The sequence below is a fragment of the Lactuca virosa genome, chromosome 3 (genome assembly GCF_052849685.1).
Source record: "Lactuca virosa cultivar CGN04683 chromosome 3, Lactuca_virosa_CGN04683_v6, whole genome shotgun sequence".
Lineage (NCBI taxonomy): Eukaryota > Viridiplantae > Streptophyta > Magnoliopsida > Asterales > Asteraceae > Lactuca > Lactuca virosa.
This window is the reverse complement of record NC_136428.1, coordinates 276286964-276314557: the sequence shown is the minus strand read 5'-3', so window position 1 is coordinate 276314557 and position 27594 is coordinate 276286964. Positions and strand designations below refer to the sequence as shown.

General features: G+C 45.4%; 1 long non-coding RNA gene across 1 annotated transcript in view; it reads right to left on the bottom strand.

Moving 5' to 3' along the window:
- Nucleotides 1–255: 255 nt before the first annotated feature.
- The window catches only part of LOC145167216 (uncharacterized), a 37377-nt gene continuing 10038 nt past the window's right edge, over nt 256–27594 (bottom strand). Inside the window, exon 6 of the long non-coding RNA XR_013741010.1 lies at nt 256–274. This is a non-coding gene — a long non-coding RNA (uncharacterized LOC145167216). The remainder of the gene's footprint in view (nt 275–27594) is intronic.

Here is a 27594-nt window from a genome sequence, read left to right as displayed (position 1 = left end):
AAAAATCATTCTAACATTTAAAAGATTGCTCTGATACCACTGAAGGGTTTTGATGCATAAAATAAATAGTTTTTCACAAAAACCGGCAACGAAAGCTTTAAAATTTCTTATAAATTTCAAGTGTGACAACAAAACAAACCATCACCTTTTAAATAGGTTAGAATGATATTATAACAACCATAGGGTGTTTAGAAAATACAACCTTCGTAGCCTTTGGAGCCTCTTGGATTTGGGACGTTGAAGTAGATGACAAGAACAAGGAGCTTGATATTCTCTACAAGTAATCCACCAATAAGAATAAGGTACTTCAAATGCTAGCTTTCTCTTGTATAATCTTTCTGTCTTTAAGCCTTAAGCACTTAATTAATAAGTGTAAAAGGAAGACACAAAAGATGAACTCTAAAACCCAAGAACTAACTTCAAGTGAGAGAGAGGGAGAAGGGGAAGAAAACCTACGGTTCTATGCATGAAAGAGTGAAGGTTTCTTTCAAGTGATTTAGTGAAAAAACAACTAGCATTATATAATATGATCATGTTGTGTATTACATGCAAGGTAATGAACAAACATAGGACATCATCAAACATGGGGGGACAAGAATGTTGGAGGTTGACTTTGAACCTCCTAGCCTTAATAACCCACAGTTTTAAGGACTAAAATGGTCCATTGGATTTGCTAGTTTGTTGTTTATTCACCTAATTAACTAGCTAGTTTGTCAATCTTTGTTGACAGTGTCTAAAACTTTGTACAGGACTTATATATCATACCATATGATATATATATATATATATATATATATATATATATATAAGCTAGTTAGGATTTTATTTATTATTATTTTCATAAAACAATAATTTTTCTCTAATTAAATAAAAGAGTTGAATTTATTTATTAATTATCAAATACTTAATAAATATTCAATAAGTACCAACTTGATAAAGGTGTGACCCTATAGGATCATATATTATTATCAAACATCATTCAATAATGATTCTTGGGCATATAGAACCAACATTGGTCACTATATTTTTAAGGTGACCGGTAGAGTTGATTCCGGTGCAACATGTTGTTTCAGTTTCTTATCTGTCTGCGAGGTGAGTCTCCTCACTATACCCGTGAGGTCGAAGGCACCAATGTCTGGCCACTATGAATTATATTGTAGAATGATAGTTGTTATGTGATACTTGCATGAAAGACCATGGGGGTGGCCCATGGCCCTTGTATGTAAGACCGAGATTTGGCCCTCGGTATTACAAGGAAAAGACCATGGGTGGCCCACAACATTTGTATGTAAGAGAGCGATCTGTCCTGTAGCATTAAAAGTATCATATTATTGGGTTGAAATATATACCCCAGAGCGGGGCCCATAACTGTATGTTTGGTATGTGGTACTTTGAGGAACTTGCTAAGCTTTATGCTTATAGTTTTTGTTTATGATTTCAGGTACTTCCGATTCGAAGGGGAAGGTACCGATGTGATGGAACAACATCCTACCCTCATGATTTCCGTAAATTGAATAATTGTACTCTGATGTTTTGAACCTTATGGTTGGTATTGGATTTGTGAAACAATTTATGAATGATTTGATTAACTTTTAAATGAAAAAAATTTATTACTGTTTTTTGGGACGTTACAAGTTGGTATCAGAGTGTTGGTTTGAGGGATTCGGGCACACTTCAAGTGTGTCAGAACTCAAACTGAGGAAATGATAATTATTTTTAAAGAAAAATGAAATTGAATTTTTAAAAAGATTTTTACCGAGTAAAAAGAGGTGCGATGTGTGCAATCAGCCGAGCTCAAGTAAGTGGTTCCCAAATTACTCATACATATGTGTTATGATCCCTATTCTTGATATGTGAATTGTATGCTAGAGTAGGTCTAAGCATACCTTCAGGAATCATATGATAAAATTTTCTGATTTGTGTGATGCACAATAGCCTAGGGAAATTTGATGTTATGTATTACTTGGAATTGTTGTCGGCTCAGTTAATTGCTCAGTGTATGCTTTCAAAGTTGTATACGATTAGGATGATATAGCCATAGAATGATTGATTTAGCCTCATTTCCTGTTCCTTGTTTGGTTGTGGACTTAGGGTAGAATCGTCATTTAACAGTCTTTGTGATTTCATTTGTGTATAACTTGCATGCATAAGGCAACCAACGGTGTTGATTGAGATTCACGGTACTGCGAGCGATGGGAGCTGTGGATTCCTAGGAGGGTCTAGGATTTTTATGCTTTTTAGCATAGGAATGGTGTATAGTTCTAGTGTGGAAAATTAGAGGAATCAGGACGACTCTTCAGGGTGGTATTGGTAGGTATGGAAGGTAGTATTGAGCCGGTACTACTGGAAGTACATGATCTAAACCTGAGACGAGAGCAAATCAGGAGACTCTAAGGTGACCTGTGTAGGGAGATTTCCCCCTCGAGTCTTATGCTGATTATTTGTATGCTTGTCTTTCAGTCCAAGCATGGTGATGATTACTTGAGGAGGTTCTGGCTCTGGCTCTGGTTCTGGTTCAGGTTCTGGCTTAGGAACATAACCGATTGACGAGTGGTTGCGCGAGTTAATTGCGGTTAAGGTTACTCGCGGTATCTTGGATGCTACTCCTGTGATTTTTTGTACCGTCAAGGAAGCGGTAATGGAGTTGATGGGTGAGAGGCTTAGTTATTTTCGAGATGAGATTGTTGTGGATCAGATAGGAGTTCGAACTCCCTCATTCTGGGAGTTCAAGGAATGTGGAATGTTCAGCTGAGATGGAGAATGTTCAGCAGACGAGTTTTTTCCATGAGGGGGAAAAAGTAGGATTTGCATCCTTCCTGTTAAGAGATCGAGCGCGAGATAGGTGGGAGGAGGTTAGACGAGTTGTAGGGTCAGTGACAATGGTAGTCATGACATAGGAGGATTTTTTTGTGAGGTTCCAGAGGGAGTTTGCACCGGCTATTAAGCTGTAGTAGTTGGCAAGGGAGTTCTAGGACCTTCGCCAGACTATTGAGACTATGGCGGAGATTACCACCAAATTCAGGGAGAGGGCTTTGTTGGTCCCGTAGTATGTTGCGGATGAGGAAATGAAGAAGAAGAGGTACCATGATATGTTGAGAGAATATATCAGGTATTTTATGAGTTTCTCGGGGTGCAAGACCCTGGATGATATAATCGAGAAGGCCCATGAGAGGGAGATTGAGGTGGAGCTTCGGGCGAAGCGCAAGCCGGAGCAGGTGCAGATAGCAGTGTGCCAGGCTAAGAGGACCAAGACCTCTGATTCCCGAACTAGAGGCAAGCAAGGTCGGGGCCGTTGCGGTAAGTGCGACAAGCCGCACAGTAGGCTTGTCGAGCGACTGGTTCAGGATGTTTCAGTTGTGGTCAGCTGGGCCACGTGAGCAGCAACTGCCCCAGGAGTGCTCTGATTTGCTTCCATTGTAATCAGAGCGGCCATAAAAAGGCCGATTGTTCGAGACTGTCAGTAGGAGCATGGTGGGGACAACGCATCCACCTTGAGGATTAATGATGGTCGTATGGGAAAGGTAGAGGCACATGTGGTGAAGAGCATGGAATTTCAGCTGACCACCGATGAGGCCCGTGCAGCACCGGATGTGGTTACGGGTATGTGACTCATTTCTATCTTTTATTGCTTTCTGTTTTTTATGCTTATGATTATATTTGATCTTGTATATGGACATTTGTAGTCAATGGTTTGTCTGATCATTTTATGTTTGATTCGGGTGCTACCCAATCCTTTGTATCTCTTACGCTTAGCAAGAAGCTTTGTGATGCTCCTAGGAATCTGGATTTCCCATTAGAGGTTGGGATTGCAGATGACCATAATGTGAGTGCGTCAAGGGTTCATCGTGGGTGTGTCTTGAATCCGTTTAGTGAGCGATACTCCATTGATTTGGTGTCGATTCCTATGTGAGGATCGAAGGTTATCATCAGAATGGGTTGGGCCCCAATGGGGCTATGATTAACTCTGAGCAACATCTAGTGAGAGGTCGAACCTCAATAGGGGGAGAACTGATTATTCCTGGCGAGGGAGCTTCACATGGGTCGACTCTCTGTTCAGTTGTGGGGTCCAGGAGATATCTTTAGCAGGGTTGTTCTGGGTTCCTAGTTTATGTTGCAGACACTCAAGTCCAGGGAACGATAAGGTTGAGTGGGGTGCCCATTGTGCGGGATTTCCCCGATGTATTTCCAAAGGATTTGCTAGGAGTGCCTCCTGAGAGGCAGGTTGAGTTTCGGATTAATTTGATTCCTGGCGCGGCTCCAATAGCCAAGGCACCATATCGCTTGGCTCCACCAGAGATGTAGGAGTTGTCTACGTAGCTCCAGGAGCTACTAGACAAGGGATTTATTGGACTGAGCAGTTCTCCGTGAGGATCACCCATCCTGTTCATGAAAAAGGATGGTTCACACGGGATGTGAATTTAGTACTAGGAGTTGAATAAGCTAATGGTGAAGAACCGTTACACACTCCCAAGGATTGACGATTTATTTGACCATCTCCAGGATGAATCTTGGTTTTCCAAGATTGATTTGTGATCGAGTTACCATTAGATGAGGATCAGAGATGATGATGTGCATAAAATAGCCTTCAGGACTCGTTATGGTCATTACGAGTTCGTGCGGATGCCTTTCGGCCTCACCAATGCACAGACGGCGTTCATGAATCTCATGAACATGGTTTGCAGGCCGATGTTGGATCACTTGGTGATAGTATTCATAGATGATATTCTGGTCTACTCCAAGAACAAGGAGCAGCATGAGGAGCATTTATGCGGGGTGTTGGAGACCCTGAGGACGAAGATGCTTTATGCCAAATTCTCCAAATATGATTTCGGGTTGCGAGAGGTGCAGTTCTTGGGGCATATCATCAACCAGAAATGTATATTGGTCGACCCGGCCAAGATCGAGGTCGTGATGCAATGGGAGGTTCCATGGACCCCATCGAGATTCGGAGTTTCCTAGGTCTCACGGGGTATTATCAGATAATTATCAAGGATTTCTCCAAGATTGCAGTGCCTTTGACCGGCTTGACGAAGAAGAATGTGACTTTTCGGTGGGTCCTTATCATCAGTTGGCTTTTGAGACTCTGTGGCAGAAATTATGTGAGGCCCCGATTCTCACGCTCCCCAAGGGATTGGATGATTTTGTGGTTTATTGTGATGCCTCTATTTTAGGATTGGGAGTTGACCTTATGTATAGGGGTCATCTAATTGCTTACGCTTCGAGGTAGTTGAAACCACATGAGACAAATTATCCTTCACATGATTTCGAGTTGGGGGTTGTGGTTTTTCCCTCAATATTTGGAGACATTATATGCATGGGGTTAAGTGTATTATTTACACTGACCACAAGAGTTTGACGTACTTGATGGATCAGCCAAATTTGAATATGCGGCAGCGGAGATGGTTGGATGTTGTGAAGGACTATGATTGAGAGATCCTGTACCACCCCGGGAATGCTAATGTAGTGGCCGATGCTTTGATCCATAAGGTCGTGAGTTCTCCTATCAGGGGTATTTGTTTGAGAATGGTTATTACTTCGCCTTTGTCGGATTTGATCAGGAATGATAAGTTGGAGGAATTGAAAAAGGAGAACTGGAAAGTCGAGCGGATCAAGGATCAAATTCCTTTATATTTCAGATATAGTTGAGGGTTGTTGACTCAGTGCGGTAGAGTTTGGGTTCCAACTACTGGTGGGGCGAGACAGATAGTTCTAGAGGAGGCACATAATTCAAATTTCTCAATACATCCAGCAGCCACAAATATGTATCGAGATCTGAATTTGAGTTATTGGTGGCCTTCTATGAAAAGGGAGATAACATGGTTTGTCGAGCGGTTCCTGACTTACAGGAAAGTCAAGGCCGAACATCAAAGACCCCACGACAAGATGCAGTCGTTACCCATTCCCATGTGGAAGTGGGAAGAGATTACCATGGATTTCATCACAAAATTACCAAGGACGACATGTGCAGTTGATTCTATCTAGGTCATTATGGATAAGTTGACCAAGAGTGCTCATTTCATACCGATTGTTGAGAATATATCTGCTAAAAAGCTTACCAACATCTATATTCGGGAGGTGGTTGTTCGACATGGAGTCCCACTTTTAGCGATTTTAGATTGGGATGTTCGTTTTACTTCTAGGTTTTAGGGGAAGTTTCATGATGAGTTGGGTACTCAGTTGCATTTTAGTAAATCATATCACCCCCGGACCGATTGTCAGAGCGAACGGACGATTCAGAAGCTCGAAGATATGCTTCGGGCATGCGTTTTAGATTTTGGAGGAAGTTGGGATACTTACCTCCCACTAGCTGAGTTCTCATACAATAACAGTTATCATGCCAGTATTGACTGACCATAATTCGAGACGTTGTATGGGAGGAAGTGCAGGACCCCGGTTAGCTGGGGGGAGGTCGGGCATCGGGTCATGGGGAGTATTGAGGTAGTACTTAAGACTACAGAGTTCAATCAGTAGGTGTGCGACAGGTTGCGAGTCACACAAAGCTGACAGAAGAGTTATACAGATCGGCGACGTTCGGACCTCGAGTTTCAGGTAGGAGACTTGGTGCTTCTGAAGGGGTCACCTTCGAAAGATTTCATCCGATTTCGGAAGCGGGGAAAGTTGGGCCCCAGGTTTATTGGTCCCTTTAGGATTTCCGCCTGAATGGGCAAGGTTGCGTACCGGCTAGATTTTCCTGACGAGCTCAGCCAGATCCACAACACCTTCTATGTTTCTTAGCTTCGGAAGTGTGTGGCCGACGAGTCCGCGGTTTTTCCCTTGGATGACATATAGGTTGATGATCGCCTGAATTATGTGGAAAGACCAGTGGTGATCTTCGATAGGAAGACAAAAGCCTTGCAAAACAAGGTCGTATCATTAGTCAAGGTCCAATAGCAGCATCAGAAAGGTTCCGAATAGACTTGGGAACCTGAGGCAGAAACACAAGAGCACTATCTTGAGTTATTTATAGGCGATGAATTCGAGCACAAAATCTAATTCAAGTGGGGAGATTTATAACATCCGATCCAGGTATGAATCATCCTTCGTGTGTTCATATTTCTTAAAAAATATGGTCACGACGTGGTGGGGCATCACCATGAAATGACGTATCACCTTTGTTCATGGATCCTAAAGACCCACCATGACGTCGTCTTGAGGTACCACGGCATGACAATTTTTGCGTCTTGGACCCTATTTAAGGAACATTAAGGCTAGGGTTTCAACCTCCATATTCCTCCCAACCTCAGAAACCCTAACCCTAGCCTCCATTGAAGTTGTGAGCTCATTCTTGGTGCATTTTGGTGATTTTAGAAGGAGAATGAAGATTTTGGTGAGGTGGTTTCGTGGGCGGCATCATTTCTTCATCTAAACTCATCTCTTAGACCTTGGTGAGTACCAAGACTCAACCTTTTTCTTTCCATGTTTCTAGATCTCTTGTTTTTTCCCCTTTTTTCCATGTTTTGATGGATTTAAGTGATGGGATCTCATAAAGTTTGCAACTTTATGAATCTCCAAGTCAAAATGAGCAAGTAGTGTTTTGGATCTAGATTATAATAAAGTTTTGATGTCATGCATGTGATTTTTGTCTTTAAACCCTATTTTTGCCGTAAAATGGAAAAGGGGTGTTTTGGACATGCAAGTCCATAAAGCCACGATTTTTAAGGTCACTTTGGAGCATGAAACCATTATAGAAACTTTAGAGGTGCAACTCTAAGGATTTGGTGCTTAATTGGAATCTTGATGCATTAAGTCACCATTAGTGGTTGTGTGGGGAGTTTGGCTTATGGAAGGGTTTTGAGGGATAAAGTTGGAAACTTCACCCATCAAGACAATGAAAAGGACCAGATCTGAGCCTTGGAGTTCTTGTATTTGAAGGAAAAAAGACTTAATAGGTTAAGATGTGCTTACGCATCACCACGACTTGGTGGCTTGATCCAGGTCGTCTGTTTTGGCGGTTTGCGACCACGGCATGGCCAAGGAGACCACGACCTGGTGGCTTGTTGGGTGGACTTTTAGACTTTTGATTTTGACCTGGGTTTTGACCAAGGTTGATCTAGGGGTATTTAGGGTATTGTGATCTTTTTTCTTAGTGTTGGTCACTATATTTTTAAGGTGACCGGAAGAGTCCATTCCGGAGCAACATGTTGTATCATTTTCTCATCTGTCTACAAGGTGAGTCTCCTCACTACACCTGTGGGTCGAAAGCACCAATTTCGGCCCACTAGGAATTATATTGTAGAATACTAGTTGTTGTGTGATACTTGCATGAAAGACCATGGGGGTGGCCCATGACCCTTGTATGTAAGACTGAGATTTAGCCCTCGGTATTTGTAACGACCCAATTTTCAAAAGAAAATTTTCATTTTTGATTAACCAAAATACTTTCCACAAACCATGAAATCCCAAATACAATTGTTTTCAAAATTCATATCAAATACAATTTTATTTCAAATCATCAGAGTGTCCCATAAAACGTCTGAGAGAGAGTGCACGCCGCGCCATCAAGCCTTGCCCTTGCCCTTGGGCTCCGATGTACCTGAAACAAATCCACAAACTGTAAGCTAATGCTTAGTGAGTTCCCCAGAGCATACCCCACACACAATTCACATAAACACATATCATATTAGCTATAAAAGCTATATATACCACATAAGCCATGCATACAAACATATAAGGATGCCATGGGCTCCCCCCACATGGTCTTATACCAAAGTGCCATGGGCTCCCCCTATGGTCTTTAATCGACAAGCCATGGGCTCCCCCATATGGTCTTCCATTCGACTGCCATGGGCTCCCCCCGTGGTCTTTAACTATCAAGCCATGGGCTCCCCCACATGGTCTTATCCAAGTGCCATGGGCTCCCCCCATGGTCTTCCCTGCAAGTATCATATAATCACTAGCATACCACTTAGCATATAGCTAACTATCATACCACATATCTCTACTATAGCTAGTGTACCACATATCACAAAATGGGTCGGCCTTGGTGCCCTAGACCCATTGGTATGGTGACGAGACTCACCTTTGTCTGCTGAATCCGAAAGCTGCTCTCCTAACAGTCTGTAACCACCCGTGCTGAACAATAATAACACTACCCAAGGTTAGGACTAAACACAATCCAATTGAAGAACCCATACCCCAAGTCCTTTCACAATGGCCCAAAAAGTCTTCCTTTGCTAATCGGCCCAAAGTCTATGTCCAAAATCATTAATGGGCCTCATGGCCCAATAAATACCAACCATAGGAACCATGGCCCAAAATAGATAAGTTAGCCCACTAACTCCAAAACGTGACCAGGCCCAATGACTAATTAAGGCCCAAAAGCTTACAAGCCCAAAACAAGTCTGAGTCCATCTGATGTACGTACGCCTTGTGTACCACCCTGGTACGCGCAGCATACTGAGTCCCAGAGCCATACACGCTGCGTACTCTAAGTTACGCCCAACGTACAAACAGATTAAGCACATTTTCCATTAAGTGCTTAATACTGCATGTTCTAACGTCCAAACTTTAGATATGATTTCATTAACACGTCCTAAGGCATAAAGTTGGCAACTTTAGGCCTTTGCATGCCCCATATGTTCCTAACAACCCATTAAGACCTTTCCAAGAGTCTAAATCCATGCATGAGGTCAAAACACCCATCAAGACTTCATTTTTATGCTATTAATGGACCAAAGGACTTCAGATCTATCCTCCCTAAGCTTTGGAGTTGCTCAAACTCTCAAGAGAAGGTCCAAAACCAACTAATGGGACAAAATAGAAAACCCTAGCTAGATCTAATGGATAAGATGGCAAGATCAAAGCTTTATACCTCTAGAAGCTCTTCAAGGTGAATTAGATGCAGACTCTTGAAGCCCAATGCCACTCCAAGCCTTCTTAGTAACTCCTTCTTCTTGAATGGACACTAAAATGGCCACAAATACACTCCTTAAGCTCAAAAACACTTTCACAAGGTCTCTCTGGTGTAGAAGGGTGAAATAAGACTATGGAGGCTGACTAGGGTTTGGTCCAAGAGGCTTACGGGTGTTTAAATAGGTGTCAAGTCTGAGAATTAGGGTTTTGGCCCTCTTTTGCGTACGCCTCCGTACCTATATGTATGCCCTGCGTACGCGGCCACCTTCTACGATCATGCATCCTTAGTACGCTAAGCGTACTCCAGGAGTACGCCCCGTGTTCTAAGGGACCTTTCATGCCATCTTTTCCTTTTTAAGGGTCTAAAGAGTAATACCTAAATTGGAGTGTTACAGCTCTCCCCCACTTGGACTAGACTTCGTCCTCGAAGTCCGTAGACACAAATATATCGGGGTAATGCTCCCGCATCTCGTCCTCCGGCTCCCATGTCCATTCGGAGCCTCTTCGGTGCTGCCATTGCACCTTTACTAGCTTCACTTCCTTATTCTGAAGAACCTTGGTCTTCCTATCCAAAATCGCAATGGGCCTCTCAATGTAGTTCAGGCTCTCGTCCACCAGAATGTCGTCCAGAGAAACGACTGCAGCCTCTTTTGTGACACACTTCCGGAGCTGTGACACATGGAAGGTGTTATGAATCTGGCTAAGCTCATTCGGCAGATCCAAACGATAGGCCACATTGCCTACTCGGGCCGAAATCCTGAATGGGCCAATATATCGTGGCCCCAACTTGCCTCTGCTCTGAAACTTGTTGACTCCATTAAATGGCGACACCTTTAGCAATATAATGTCCCCCACCTGGAACTCAAGATCCGATCGCCGCCGGTCAGCATAGCTTTTCTGACGGCTTCGCACGACTCATAGCTTGTCACGCACCTGCTGAATCAACTCGGTCGTCTTGAGCACCACCTCGGTGCTCCCCATGACTCAATACCCTACCTCGCCCCAATAGACAGGGTTCCTACACCTCCGACCATACATCATCTCAAACGGTGGTCGGTCAATACTAGCATGGTAACTGTTATTGTATGAAAACTTTGCCAACGGGAGATATGTATCCTAACTACCTCCAAAATCCAACACGCATGCCCGAAGAATATCCTCGAGTGTTTCGATCGTCCTCTCACTTTGGCCATCTGTCTGGGGGTGGTATGCCGTGCTAAAATGCAACTGAGTGCCCAGTTCCTTGTGGAACTTATTCCTGAATCTAGATGTAAATCGAACATCTCTTTCAGAGACTACCGACACTAGAAGCCCCTGTCTAGCCACCACCTCTCGCATATAAATATCCGCCACCTTCTCAGCGGATATACGCTCAGAGATCGGAATAAAGTGGGCACTCTTCGTCAATCTGTCCACAATCACCCATATGGCATCCACACCTGTAACACTCGGTTTCAGGTACGTATTTAATTCAAGAAAAATTCATATTTTACTCTGGGACTCGGCGAGTTGGAGGCCCAACTTGTCGAGTATATTCGACTTCTGATCGGGGTGGGTTAAGTGACCTACTCGATGAGTCGGGAGACCGACTCGACGAGTAGGAGCTGTCTGAGTGAAACCCTAAATTTGAGGGTTTGCACCCTATTTAAACACTTTATGTGGCCTCCACCCCAGCCTCCATCACCCTCAGACCCCATCCTCGAAACCCTAACTAGTTGTGTGTGTTCTTGAGCTATTTTGGTGCCATTCTTTGTGATTTGAAGCTTGGAGAAGAAGGAAAGGCTTGGAGGTTCAAGAAGAAGGCTTTAGATCCAGAGTTTTAGCTGCATTTCCAGCTTGCTTGAGGTAAAAAGCTCCAACCTTGACTTCTTATTTGTTAGATCTTCTTTAGCGCTTGAATCTTGGCATCTTTGGGGCTTTTCTAAGTCATTTCCGGTTTTAGAGTGTAATGTAGAGTGATAGCTTCAGATCTTGAACCTTGGAGGGTTCTCATGGCATAAAGGTGCCAACTTTATGGCCATGAGAGCCCCATGGATCTTGTAGACTCCATTTTTGGGTCTCTTGAGCTTAAAGACCCATGCACGGACGTAAAGTTTGTGACTTTACGTGTTATATCGACCCTAGGAGGTCATATCTACCCTCTGGATGAGATGAGTTCAACAGAAATCGAGTTTATGGACATGGACTTTGGGGGACTCGGCGAGTCGTTAATGGGACTCGGCGAGTCGGATATTGGTTCCCCAACCTTTTCTGCTTCTGAGGAATCTGGTTGAGTCTAGAAGGGGACTCAACAAGATGGACGTGATTATGGACCTGGAAATCATGGAACTCGGCGAGTGTATGAACAAATTCGGCGAGTTCAAGGCAATCTCCCAACCCAAGAAGTCGTACTCGACGAGATGTTCATAGAACTCGGCGAGTCATAGACTGGACACATTCATACAGATGAAGATGAACTCGACGAGTCCAACGAAGAACTCGGTGAGTCGGTTGAAGATGGTCCCGATGTTATGGTTGAAGGAGAACTCGTCGATTTCTTGCTAAACTCGACGAGTAGAGTCGGGGGTTGTATCATCTGGATAGAATAGAGACTCGACGAGTTGGTGGACCAACTCGGCGAGTCAAGTCAACTGGATGTTAACTTTGACCAAAGTTGACTTTGACTTTGACTTTGACCTGGACTTGAGTTGACCCTTGTAAAGGAGGGTTGTGGGTACGAATTAGTAATCGAGGAGGGTTGTTGTGTAGGGATTGAGGTGTTGAGACGAGTGAATTTCTGTACCGAGGACTGTGCAGACACTACGCGACATCGAGGTGAGTTTCCTTCCAGTAGGAACGAGTCTACGGCCACAATGCCGGCCCGTTTAGATGATAGTAGTTCCGGACTTCGGTCCGATGTCGGGGCGGTCCCGAGAAGTAGTTATGTATGCTTGATGTCTTCGTGATTCATGCATGTTTATGATATGTGTTATATGTTCCAGACTCCGGTCCGATGACGGGCAAGCCCGATGCAGTATATGTGATTATTTTATATGTTCATCTTTATGTTATGGTCAATTTATGTCGGACTTTGGTCCGATGTTGGGCGGGGTCCGATGCAGTGGGCGGGGACCAAGTTATTCCAGACTTCGGTCTGATGCCGCGCGGGGAACGATGCAGTGGGCGGGGCCCAATTTATGTCGGACTTCGGTCCGATGCCGGGCGGGGCCCGATGAAGTGGGCAAGGCCTAATATGTGTTATTGTATGGTATGTGGTAGTTTGGGGAAGCTCACTAAGCTTCATGCTTACAGTTTTCATTTTTGGTTTCAGGTACTTCCACTAGCAAAGGGAAGGGCTCGGGATGATCGCATGACACACACCACAGCTTTCAGCCTAGGATTTATTGAGACTCTGATATATTTTCTCATTTGTTTTTGATACAGTATTTGATATGAGATTTTGAAATACATGACACTTGGTTTTCTTATCGATTATGGATGATTATAGTTTCTTATAATATTTTCAAAACGAAATTTTTGGGCCATATTTTTGGGATGTTTCAAGTTGGTATCAGAGCCTTGGTTTGAGGGATTCGGGCACACATTCGGGTGTGTCTGAACTTAAACTAAGGAAGTGGTATGAAATTTTCAAAAGAAAATCATTTTTACAAAAAGGATTTTGAAAATAGAAAAGAACTTTGAAAAGAAAAAAGGGTGTGGTGCATGCAATCAGCCGAGCTCAAGTAAGTACTCCCAAATTACCCATACAAGTTTATGCTATGTTACGATTATCAGCTTTATTAGAACGGCATGCTAGATTAGGACTAATGATCTAGGAAGGATGCCTTATGTGGCTGTTATATGTGTTTCAGCTTTATGAGAACTGCATGCTAGTGCAGAATTGTCAGTATGATAGCCAGAGTAGTATATGCTTGATTATGTGTACTCGATGCTCGAATGTTGCTTGCTTTGTGCTTTTAGGAGTCTTAGTTATCTTTTACTAACTAGTAAATGAATATGTTACATTACATATTGCGAGCATTAAATAATTTCAGAAGGTTAGGTCTAGCTCTATTGCGCAGCTCTTGTCTGAGTCCAACCGTTCTAGGGTAGGATCTCTCATTCGAAGAATTATCTAGTCTTAGTGACATGTATTAGTATTCACGAGCTAGTTAGGAGGAGGTAGCAGAGTGGGTTGGTGATTACCCTAGGGCAAGCCTAGGAAGAGTTTAGTATGAGATCAGCAGTAGTAGTAGTAGTAGTAGTAGTAGTAGTAGTAGTAGTAGTAGTAGTAGAAGGGACTTGGTGGAGTCGAGGCAGTTCTTGAGGAAAGTACGGATAGATGTGGAAGGTAGTATAGGCCCGTACTACTGAAAGAGTACTCGAATCAAGGAAGGCTGAGATAAGACCATGGAACTTGTAGTGTATGTGATCCCTCCAGTTATATTAGTATTCTGACGTTTGTTATGATGTGTTTTCAGAATGATGGTTTTACACCCTAGACCAGCAGTTGGTAGTTAGATGAGCAGACCAGGGAGTTCATCTCCTCGGAGGTTACACGTAGTATACTAGACCAGACTCCTGTGATTTTTGGATCGGTCAAGGAGGGTATCTTAGAGCTTCTGTATGAGAAGCTGAGCGCTTTCCGCACTGAGATAGCGGCCATTATGGGATCGCGCACATTGACTTTCAGGGAGTTCAGAGCTTGTGGGGCTCCCGACTACCATGGGGCTCAGGACCCCATTGCAAGTACTAGATGGTTGGCGGATGTTGCCAACGCATTCTGCACCAGCAAATGTCCCGAGGGGGACAAGGTTAGGCTTGCGTCCTGTCTTCTGAAGGACAGGGCACGTGATAGGTGGGAGGAGGTTGGGAGTGCCATTGGTGATGACACAGTATTGGATGTGATGACCTGGAGTGATTTCACGACCAGGTTCAGGGCCGAGTTCGCACCTGTTATTGAGGTGCAGTAGCTTGCTAGACAGTTTCAGGACCTCCACCAGACAACAGAGACTGTGGCGGAAATTACCGCCAAGTTTAGGGAGAGGGCCCTTCTCGTTCCGCAGTATGTGGTGGACGAGGAGATGAAAAAGGCCCGATATCATGAGATGTTGCGGAGTGATATCCACCAGTTTGTGAGCCGCTCCAGTTGCAAGACGCTGGAGGATATGATTGTGAGGGCCCATGAGAGGGAGATTGATCTAGAGATGGAGAGAAAGAGGAAGCCAAAGGTGGCGTCTGGCACAGTGGGATCGGGCAAAAAGCTCAAGGTGTCTGATCACAGGTCTAGGGGGCAGCAGAGCCACAGTCGTTGTGGCAAGTGTGGCAGCTTGCACGATGGGGTGTGCAAGGCGGGGAGTTTCGGCTGCTTCAAGTGCGGCCGGACTGGGCATATGAGTAGGGATTGTACAGCTGCTACCACAACTACCACCGCAACATCTGATATGATTTGCTTCCATTGCAATCAGAAGGGACACAAGAAGTATCAGTGTCTAAGTCTAGCATCTGTAGGACAGGTGGTGGCACCCGCTCCTACCACATTGAGGATTACAGACGGCCGTCAGGGTCGGGCTGACGCACCGGTGGCGAAGAGCAGAGCCTTCCAGTTGACAGCAGAGGAGGCACGAGCGACTCCTGATATGGTTACCGGTATGTATTTTCTCCATTCTCTCTTTATTACTTTTGATTATCACTCATGTTTATGTGTTTGTTTATAGGGTCGTTCCTAGTGAACGACATTTCAGCTATGGTATTGTTCGATTCGGGGGCTACCCGATCTTTTGTGTCGCTTGCACTTAGCAAGCGATTTAGAAGAGCTCTGGGGGAGCTGGATTGCCCACTCGACGTAGAGATAGCGGATGATAGGACCGTCAGGGTCGCTAAAGTTCATAGAGGATGTACACTCCGGTTATTTGATGAGCAGTTCTCAGTGGATTTGGTTCCTATTCCCTTGCGAGGGAATAAGGTTATGGTGGGTATGGATTGGTTGAGCCCCAATGGGGTGGTGATCGACTACGAACAACAGCTAGTGAGGGTCCGTACTCCTTGTGGGGGAGAGTTAGTGATACAGGGCGAAAGACCACAGTGCGAACCAATTATTTGTTCAGCGGCGAGAGCGAGGCGCTACTTTCAGCAGGGTTATGCAGGATACGTCGCCTATGTCATGGATACTCGGGATAAGGGTAAGGCGACAGTCGATGATGTACCGGTGGTGCGAGAGTACCCGGACGTATTCCTGGAAGATTTTCCTGGGATACCTCCGGAGAGACAGGTGGAGTTCCGGATTGACCTGGTCCCTGGTGCGGCTCCGATAGCTAAGGCACCATATCAGTTGGCTCCTCCCAAGATGCAGGAGTTGTCTACGCAGCTGTAGGAGCTGCTAGACAAGGTTTTTATTAGGCCGAGTAGTTCGCCATAGGGAGCCCCGATCCTGTTTGTAAAGAAGAAGGACAGGTCGCACCGTATGTACATAGATTACCGGGAACTGAACAAGGTAACGGTGAAGAACCGTTACCCACTCCCGAGGATATATGATTTGTTCGACCAACTTCAGGGAGCATCTTGGTTCTCCAAGATTGATCTACGGTCCGGATATCACCAGATGCGGGTCAGAGATGACGTGCAGAAGACCGCTTTTAGGACTCGCTATGGTCATTATGAGTTTGTGGTGATGCCGTTTGGGCTCACCAATTCTCCAGCCGTGTTCATGGACCTCATGAACCGCATGTGCAGACCGATGTTGGATCGGTCTGTAATAGTATTCATTGACGACATCTTGGTTTACTCCAAGACTCAGGAGCAGCATGAGGAGCACCAGAGGGAGGTGCTAGAGACATTGAGGAGGGAGAGACTTTTCGTGAAGTTCTCCAAGTGTGAGGTCTGGTTGCGCGAGGTGCAGTTTCTTGGACACCTCGTCAACCAGAAGGGTATTTTGGTAGATCCGACCAAGATAGAGGCCGTGATGCGGTGGGAGATTCCGAGGTCTCCATCTTAGATTTGGAGTTTCCTGGGTCTGGCAGGGTATTACAGGAGGTTTATCCAGGATTTCTCCAAGATAGCAGTTCCGTTGACCCGACTGACTAAGAACTCGGTGGTATTTCGTTGGGGTTCTGAGCAGCAGACAGCCTTTGAGACGCTCAGACAGCGATTGTGTGAGGCGCCGATTCTCACCCTGCCAAAGGGAGTAGATGACTTTGTAGTCTGCTGTGACGCTTCGATCACAGGTATGGGAGCAGTATTGATGCAGCGAGGTCATGTGATATCTTACGATTCAAGGCAGCTGAAGCCTCACGAGGCTAACTATCCGACGCATGATTTGGAGTTGGGGGTTATGGTGTTCTCCCTCAAGATTTGGCGGTATTACCTCTACGGGGTCCGGTGTACCATTTACACGGACCATAAGAGTTTTAGGTACCTCATGGATCAGCCGAATCTGAACATGAGGCAGCGTCGGTGGTTAGACGTGGTGAAGGATTAAGATTGTGAGATCCTTTACCACCCGGGCAAGGCCAATGTAGTGGCTGATGCCCTGAGCCGCAAGGCGGTGGCGGCCCCGATCCGATATATTTGTTTGCGGATAACAGTGATTACTCCGTTGTTGGAGCAGATTAGGGAGGCGCAAGTTGAGGGCCTGAAGGAGGAGCGCCAGAAGTGCGAGAGGATTGTGGGCCGAGTAGCTTTGTTTGATTACGATAGCCGAGGATTATTGACCCTGCATGGGAGGCTCTGGGTACCGTATTGGGGCGGAGTACGACAGGTATTGATGGATGAGGCCCACAAGTCCCGGTTCTCCATCCATCCATGTGCAACGAAGATGTACAGAGATCTTCGACCTGATTACTGGTGGCCCAGCATGAAGCGGGACGTAGCTTGGTACATGGAGAGATGCCTGACCTACAAGAAGGTCAAGGCGGAACAAGAGAGGCCTCACGGCAAGATGCAGCCGTTAGACATTCCCTTGTGGAACTGGAAAGATATCACTATGGATTTCATTACTAAGCTTCCCAGGACCGCATGTGGGGTCGATTCGATATGGGTCATCGTGGATCGGTTGACCAAGAGCGCTCATTTCATACCGATCCAGGATAGCATCTCGGCCGAGAAGTTGGCCGATATCTACATCCGATAGGTAGTAGCTCGTCATGGAGTGCCAGTCTCCTTGATTTCAGACAGAGATGTACAGTTCACTTCCAGACGTTGGAAGAAATTCCATGACGAGTTGGGCACTCTTCTGCACTTTAGCACCGCTTTTCAGCCGCAGACGGATGGTCAGAGCGAGAGGACCATCCAAACTTTGGAGGATATGATGTGGGCATGTGTTCTAGACTTCGGTGGTAGCTGGGATACCTATCTTCCATTAGCTGAGTTCTCCTACAACAACAACTATCACGCGAGTATCGATCGTCCTCCCTTTGAGATGTTGTACGGGAGGAAGTGCAGGACCCCGATATGTTGTGGTGAAGTCGGACAGAGGGTCATGGGGAGCACCGAAGTGATGCTCCAGACGACAGAGAGGATTCAGCAGGTTAGGAGCAGGCTTCAGACTGCTCAGAGTCGGCAGAAAAGTTATGCCGACAAGCGCCGCTCGGACCTGGAGTTCCAGGTCAGGGATATGGTCCTCCTGAAGGTGTCGCCTTGGAAAAGCGTCATCTGATTCAGGAAGCGGGGCAAGTTGGGCCCCAGGTATATTGGACCTTTCAAGGTTGTCGCCCGGGTGGGCAAGGTGGCGTATAGGCTGGACCTGCCAGCCGAACTCAGTCAGATTCATAGTACGTTTCACGTCCCCCCGTTACGGAAGTGCCTGGTGGACGACTCAACAGTGGTGCCTTTGGATGATATTCAGGTGGATGACAGCCTGAACTACATCAAGTGGCCAGTGGCGATCTTCGACAGGAAGTCGAAGAATCTGAGGAACAAGAGGGTGGAGCCGGTGAAGGTGAAATGGCAGCACCGCAAGGGGTCGGAATGAACTTGGGAGCCGGAGGAAGAGATGAGGGAGCACTACCCTGAGCTTTTTCAGGACTCAGCAGCAGACTTCGAGGACGAAGTCTAAAATAAGCGGGGGAGAGTTGTAACACCCGGTTTCAGGTATGTATTTAATTCAAGCAAACTTCATATTTTACTCTGGGACTCAGCGAGTTGGAGTCCCAACTCGTCGAGTAGATTCGACTTCTGATCGGGGTGGGTTAAGTGACCTACTCGACGAGTCGGGAGACTGACTCGGCGATAGGAGTTGTCTGAGTGAAACCCTAAATTTGAGGGTTTGCACCCTATTTAAACACTTTATGTGGCCTCCACCCCAGCCTCCATCACCCTCAGACCCCATCCTCGAAACCCTAACTAGTTGTGTGTGTTCTTGAGCTATTTTGGTGCCATTATTTGTGATTTGAAGCTTGGAGAAGAAGGAAAGGCTTGGAGGTTCAACAAGAAGGCTTTAGATCCAGAGTTTTGGCTGCATTTCAAGCTTGCTTGAGGAAAAAAGCTCCAACCTTGACTTCTTATTTGTTAGATCTTCTTTAGGGCTTGAATCTTGGCATCTTTGGGGCTTTTCTAAGTCATTTCGGGTTTTAGAGTGTAAAGTAGAGTGATGGCTTCAGATCTTGAACCTTGGAGGGTTCTCATGGCATAAAGGTGCCAACTTTATGGCCATGGGAGCCCCATGGATCTTTTAGACTCCATTCTTGGGTCTCTTGAGCTTAAAGACCAATGCATGGACGTAAAGTTTGTGACTTTACGTGTTATATCGACCCTAGGAGGTCAGATCTACCCTCTGGTTGAGATGAGTTCAACAAAAATCGAGTTTATGGACATGGACTTTGGGGTACTCGACGAGTCATTCATGGGACTCGGTGAGTCGGGTATTGGTTCCCCAACCTTTTCTGCTTCTGAGGAATCTGGTTGAGTCTAGAAGGGGACTCAATAAGATGGACGTGATTATGGACCTGGAAATCATGGAACTCGGCGAGTGTATGAACAAACTCAGTGACTTCAAGGCAATCTCCCAGCCCATGAAGACGGACTCGACGAGTTGTTGATAGAAGTCGGCGAGTCATAGACTGGACACATTCATACAGATGAAGATGAACTCGACGAGTCCAACGAAGAACTCGGCGAGTCGGTTGAAGATGGTCCCAATGTTATGGTTGAAGGAGAACTCGTCGAGTTCTTGCTAAACTCGACGACTAGAGTCGGGGGTTGTATAATCTGGATAGAATAGGGACTCGATGAGTTGGTGGACCAACTCGGCGAGTCAAGTCAACTGGATGTTGACTTTGACCAAAGTTGACTTTGACTTTGACTTTGACCTGGACTTGAGTTGACCCTTGTAAAGGAGGGTTGTGGGTACGAATTAGTAATCGAGGAGGGTTGTTGTGTAGGGATTGAGGTGTTGAGACGAGTGAATTTCCGTACCGAGGACTGTGCAGACACTACGCGACATCGAGGTGAGTTTCCTTCTAGTAGGAACGGGTCTACGGCCACAATGCTGGCCCGTTTAGATTATAGTAGTTCCGGACTTCGGTCCGATGCCGGGGCGGTCCCGAGAAGTAGTTATGTATGCTTGATGTCTTCGTGATTCATGCATGTTTATGATATGTGTTATATGTTCCGGACTCCGGTCCGATGTCGGGCAAGCCTGATTCAGTATATGTGATTATGTTATATGTTTATGTTTATGTTATGGTCAATTTATGCTAGACTTCGGTCCGATGCCGGGCGGGGCCCAAGTTATTCCGGACTTCGGTCCGATGCCGGACGGCGCCCGATGCAGTGGGTGGGGCCCAATTTATGCTGGACTTCGGTCGGGTGCCAGGCGGGGCCCGATGCAGTGGGCAAGGCCCAGTATGTGTTATTGTATGGTATGTGGTAGTTTGGGGGAGCTCACTAAGCTTCATGCTTACAGTTTTCAGTTTTGGTTTCAGGTACTTCCACTAGCAAAGGGAAGGGCTCGGGATGATCGCATGGCACACACCACAGCTTTTAGCCTGGAATTTATTGAGACTCTGATATATTTTCTCATTTGTTTTTGATACAATATTTGATATGAGATTTTGAGATACATTACACTTGGTTTTCTTATTGATTATGGATGATTATAGTTTCTTATAATATTTTCAAAACAAAATTTTTGGGTCATATTTTTGGGATGTTTCAACACCCCTCGATGTCCTCGGTAACTTCGTGATGAAGTCCATAGAGATCTCTTCCCACTTCCACATGGGAATGGGTAGCAGATGAACCTTGCCATGCGGCCGCTGATGTTCGGCCTTGACCTTCCTTCAAGTCAAGCACTACTCCACGAACCAAGCGATCTCCCGCTTCATGTAGGGCCACCAATAGCTCAGTCTCAGGTCTCTATACATATTTCCTATCCCCCGGATGTATAGAGAACTTGGACTTGTGTGCCTCCTCCAATATATTTTGTCTCACTCCTCCAGTCACCAGTACCCACACCCGACCACACTGTGTCAGGAGACCTCGGCTATCCCGAACAAACAAGTGATACTGTCCCCAAATCCGCTCTATCTTCCAATTCTCTTTCTTAACCCCCCCCCCCCTCAACCTGAGCCTCCTTGATCATATCCAACAATGGAGAGATCACTGTTATCCTCAAACAAACATTCCCAATCGGGGAACCCGTCGTCTTGCGGCTCAAAGCATCGGCCACCACGTTTGCCTTCCCCGGATTGTATAGGATCTCATAGTCATAGTCTTTCAGCACATCCAACCACCTCCTTTGTCCCATGTTGAGGTTCTATTGATCCATCAAATACTTCAAACTCTTATGATCAGTATAAATAGTGCACCGTACTCCATACAAGTAGTGCCTCCAAATCTTGAGGGCAAACACCACAGCCCCCAATTCCATGTCGTGGGTGGGGTAATTCGCCTCGTGAGGCTTCAACTGCCTCGAGGCGTAAGCAATCACATGCCCTCTTTGCATCAGTATCGTGCCTAACCCTGAGATCGATGCATCACAGTACACTACCAAATCATCTAACCCCTCAGGTAGTACTAGAATCGGAGCCTCGCATAACCTCTGTCTCAGGTTCTCAAAAGCCAACTTTTGATCCGTACCCCATCGAAATGCCACATTCTTCTTGGTCAAGCAGGTCAAAGGCACAATAATCTTGGAGAAATCCTGGATGAATCTCCGATAATAGCCCGCTAAACCCAAGAAACTACGGATCTCAGATGCATTCTTCGTTACTTCCCACCGCATCACTGCCTCAACCTTGGCTGGATCAACCGACATGCCCTGTTGGTTGATGATATGCCCCAAAAATTGTACCTCTCGCAGCCAGAAATCACACTTGGAGAACTTGTCACAAAGCCTCTCCGCCCTCAGTGTCTCCAATACCTCCATCAGATGCTGCTCATGATGCCCCTTGGTCTTAGAATAGACCAGGATATCATCAATAAAAACAATCACTGACCGATCCAGCATCGGTCTACACACTATGTTCATGAGATCCATGAACGCTGATGGGGCATTGGTGAACCCGAATGGCATCACCACAAACTCATAGTGCCCATACCGAGTCCTGAAAGTTGTCTTCGGTATGTCCTCATCCCGAATCCTCATCTGATGGTATCTCGACCGAAGATTAATCTTGGAAAACCAAGACTCACCCTGCAGCTGATCGAACAAGTCACCGATCCTTGGTAACGGATAATGGTTTTTCACCGTTAGTTTGTTCAGCTCCCAATAATCAATACACATCCTGTGTGACCCGTCCTTCTTTTTCACGAACAGGATCGGTGCTCCCCACAGGGATCTGCTCGGACGGATAAACCCTCGGTCTAGCAGCTCCTGAAGCTGCGTAGATAGCTTGAAATTTCGGGCGATGCTAGCCGGTATGGTGCCTTCGCTATCGGAGCGGCACCCGGCACCAAATCAATGCGCAACTCCACTTGCCTCTCCGGTGGAACTCCCGGTAACTGCTCGGGAAAGACATCCTGAAACTCCTGTACAACTGGCACACTACCCACATCCGTCGTGGTCTCAACCCTCGTATCTAAGATATAAGCCAAAAATCTCGTACAACCCTGATGAAGCAATATCCTAGCCCTCGCAGCTGAATAGAGGGTTGGCCCTTGCGAGGCCCTCTCTCCATGAATAACCAGTTCTCCCCCACTTGGTGTTTGCACCCTCACCAGTTGGCGCTCGCAATCAATCATGGCCCCGTTGGCCCCCAACCAGTCCATCCCGACAATCACCTTCAGCCCTCGCAACGTTATCGGGATTAGATCAACATGAAACCTCTCCCCAAGAACATTCAGGACACAGTCCCGATACACCCTCACAGCACTCACGGTGCGGTCGTCCGTAATCTCCACCTCAAGCGGGGGATCCAAAGTTCCTGGCGCATCCCGAAACTTCTTGCTAAGCGCAAGAGACACAAACGATCGCCTAGCTCTCGAATCGAACAAAACGTGAGCAGACATACCATTGACCAAAAAGGTCTGTATACATAGGCACAATATACACATAAGCAATGCAATAAATCTAGAGCAGGAAGATAAAATACGTACCAGCCACAATGTCTAGCGCTGCCCGAGCCTCCTCGATAGTCAACTGAAATGTGCGGCTCTTCACCGCTGGAGCATCCACCTTAGCAGGGAGGCCATCAGTAATCGTCATTGTGGTGGGCACAAGTGCTGCCACTACTCCTCCCCCTCCCTGCAACCTCGGACAATCGGCCTTTTTATGGTCAGCCTAGTTGCAGTGGAAACAAATCAAGCCCTTCTTGGGGCAATCCCAGCTCACGTGGCCCTGCTGATCACACGTATAACATACCGTGCCCATCCCCCGGAAAACTCCACCATGAGATCTCCCACACTTGGCACAATGGCCACGGCCTTGCTGGCCCCTACTGGATGAATTCGAGGTCTTAGGCTTTTTACCCTGACCTACTGTTGTTTGTGACTGCTCAGGCTTCCGCTTGGTGCAGAAGTCCAAATCCATCTCCCGCTCACGGGCCTTCTCCACCATCTCATCCAGGGTTTTGCACCTTGTAAAGCTCACAAACTCCTGGATATCATCCCTCAGCATGGAATGATACCTCCTCCGCCTCATGTCCTCATCGTTAGCATACTGTGGGATCAACAATGCTCGTTCCCGAAACTTGGCGGTGATCTCCGCCACAGTCTCGGTGGTCTGCTGAAGCTCTTGGAACTCCCTCACCAACCGTTGCACTTCAATAGTTGGTGCAAACTCCAAATCAAATCGCCGAACAAACTCGGCCCATGTCATCTCAGTCACACCGGCTGCTCCCACCTGACTCCTCTCCCCACCAGTCTTAGGCTCTATCTCTCAGCATACATGACGCAAAACCCACCTTTGCCGCATCAGGGCAAGAACTCGTGCGTTGGGCATTCTCTATATCCGCCGCCCAGCGTCGGCTACCAATGGGGTCCCTGGCCCCGAAAAACTCCGGCACCCCGCACGCCTTGAACTCCCGGAACGAGGGAGTTCGGGCCCCAACCTAGCCTGCAGCAATCTCGGCTCTGAAGGACCTGAGCCTCTCCTCCGTAATCTCCATCATACCCTCCTTTACCGTCCCAAAGATCACTGGGGTAGCGTCAAGGATGCCCCTCGTCACCTCGGCTGCAATGAGCTCGTGCAACATCTCATCAATGGGCTCAATACCGCTGCCTGACCCTGATCCTGATCCCCCTATACCCAATCGTGTCACCACCATGCTGAACTTTCTCATAAATCATAATGATCAGGATATATAATTAGGGGATCCTCCCACACCGGTCCTCCTTAGAGCTTCCATATCTAACATTGGTTCGGGTACAGGTCATGTGCTTTCAGTAGTACGGGCCCAATACTACCTTCCACACCTACTTGTACCTTCCCCAAGGCTCTACCTGATAACTCTAATTCGTTCCAAAACAAATCATATCCCACAAACTACCGCATACCTCAAATCCTAGGCTATCCTAAGATTTGATCTACCCACATCAATCAGACCAATCATAACATGTTGCCTTTATGCATGCAAATTATACATAGAAAAGGATCAAATGGACTTTCTACCCTAGGACCACAACCAAACAAGGAACAGGAAATAAGGCCAAATCAATCATTCTAAGGCTATAAGCTCCTAACCGTATACAGTTTTAAAAGCATACACATAGCAAGATCCATACGATTATCATAGCTCAAATATCAGTATAACATGGCTAACATTTTGGGGAACTACTTACTTGGCTCGGCCGATCACGCACATTGCACTCTCCTCTTTTCCATTTTAAGAAGCTTTTAACTTTTATTCTTGAAAACAGTTTTACCATTTCCTTAGTTTGAACCCTGACACACCCGAGAGTGTGCCTGAATCCCTCAAACCAAGGCTCTGATACCAAATTGTAACGACCCAATTTTCAAAAGAAATTTTTCATTTTTGATTAACCAAAATACTTTCCACAAACCATGAAATCACAAATACAACTGTTTTCAAAATTCATATCAAATACAATTTTATTTCAAATCATCAGAGTGTCCCATAAAACGTCTGAGAGAGAGTGCACGCCGCGCCATCAAGCCTTGCCCTTGCCCTTGGGCTCAGATGTACCTGAAACAAATCCACAAACTATAAGCTAATTCTTAGTGAGTTCCCCAGAGCATACCCCACACACAATCCACATAAACACATATCATATTAGCTATAAAAGCTACATATACCACATAAGCCATGCATACAAACATATAAGGAGACTCACCTTTGTCTGCTGAATCCGAAAGCTGCTCTCCTAACAGTCTGTAACCACCCGTGCTGAACAATAATAACACTACCCAAGGTTAGGACTGAACACAATTCAATTAAAGAACCTAAATCCAAGTCCTTTCACAATGGCCTAAAAAGTCATCCTTTGCTAATGGGCCCAAAGTCCATGTCGAAAATCATTAATGGACCTCATGGCCCAATAAATCCCAACCATACGAACCATGGCCCAAAACAGATAACTTGGCCCACTTACTCCAAAACGTGACCAGGCCCAATGACTAATTAAGGCCCAAAAGCTTACAGGCCCAAAACAAGTTCGAGTCCATCCGATGTGTGTATGCCTTGCGTACCACCCTGGTACGTGCAACGTAATGAGTCCCAGAGTCGTACGCGTTGCGTACTCTAAGTTATGCCCAACGTACAAACCGATTAAGCACATTTTCCATTAAGTGCTTAATACTCGATGTTCTAACGTCCAAACTTTAGATCTGATTTCATTAAGACGTCCTAAGGCATAAAGTTGGCAACTTTACGCCTTTGCATGCCCCATATGTTCCTAACAACCCATTAAGACCTTTCCAAGAGTCTTAATCCATGCATGAGGTCAAAAAACCCATCAAGACTCCATTTTTATGCTATGAATAGACCAAAGGACTTCAGATCTATCCTCCCTATGTTCTGGAGTTGCTTAAACTCTCAAGAGAAGGTCCAAAACCAACTAAATGGACAAAATAGAAAACCCTAGCTAGATCTAATGGATAAGATGGCAAGATAAAAGCTCTATACCTCCAAAAGCTCTTCAAGGTGAACTAGATGTAGACTCTTGAAGCCCAATGTCACTCCAAGCTTGCTTAGCAACTCCTTCTTCTTGAATGGACACTAAAATGGCAACAAATACACTCCTTAAGCTCAAAAACACTCTCACAAGGTATCTTTGGTGTAGAAGGGTGAAATAAGACTATGGAGGCTGACTAGGGTTTTGTCCAAGAGACTTAAGGGTGTTTAAATAGGTGTCAAGTTCGAGAATTAGGGCTTTGACCCTCTGTCATGTACACCCCGCGTACCTACACGTACGCCCTGCGTACGCGGCCACCTTCCGTGATCATGCATCCTTAGTACGCTAAGCGTACTCCTAGAGTACGCCCCGCGTACTAAGGGACCTTTCATGCCATCTTTTTCTTTTCAAGGATCTAAAGAGTAATACCTGAATTTGAGTGTTACAGTATTACAAGGAAAATACCATGAGGGTGGCCCACGACATTTGTATGTACGACCGGGATCTGGCCCTCGACATTACAAGTATCATATTGTCGGGTTGAAATATATACCCTAGGGCGGGGCCCATAATTGTACGTTTGGTATGTGGTACTTTAGGAAACTCACTAAGCTATGTGTTTACAGTTTATGTTTATAGTTTCAGATACTTCTGATTCGAAAGGGAATGGCCCGATGTGATGGCACGGCATCCTCCCGTCATGATTTTCGCAAATTGAATAATTGTACTCTGATGTTTTGAATATTATGGTTGGTATTGGATTTTTGAAACAATTGATGAATGATTTGATTAACTTTTAAATGAAAATTTTTATTATTGTTTTTGAGACGTTACATATTTCTTGTTACAATATTAAACAACCGATAATCATTCATTTTAGATAAAAATTGTGTTTTATTTCTTGTTACAATATCAAACAATCACATCATACATTTTAGATGAAAATTGACAAACAAATATGTAAACGATAATTATAATAGATAAATAAATGTCTTATCCTATTGATACCATAGACATTTAAACAAATTGCCAACAAACGTTGAAAACAACAATATGTTTTTTATTTTTATAAACATAAATATAATTTTAATTGAATTTGAAATTAACAACATATTAAAAAATTTAACCAATAAAGCAAGATAAATTTATTTTTAATCGAAAACAAAAACATAAAATTAATTATTATTGTCTGTTTTTTATTAATATTGATTTTTAATCAACCTATGTAATACATAAGTTTCTAACCTAATCTTA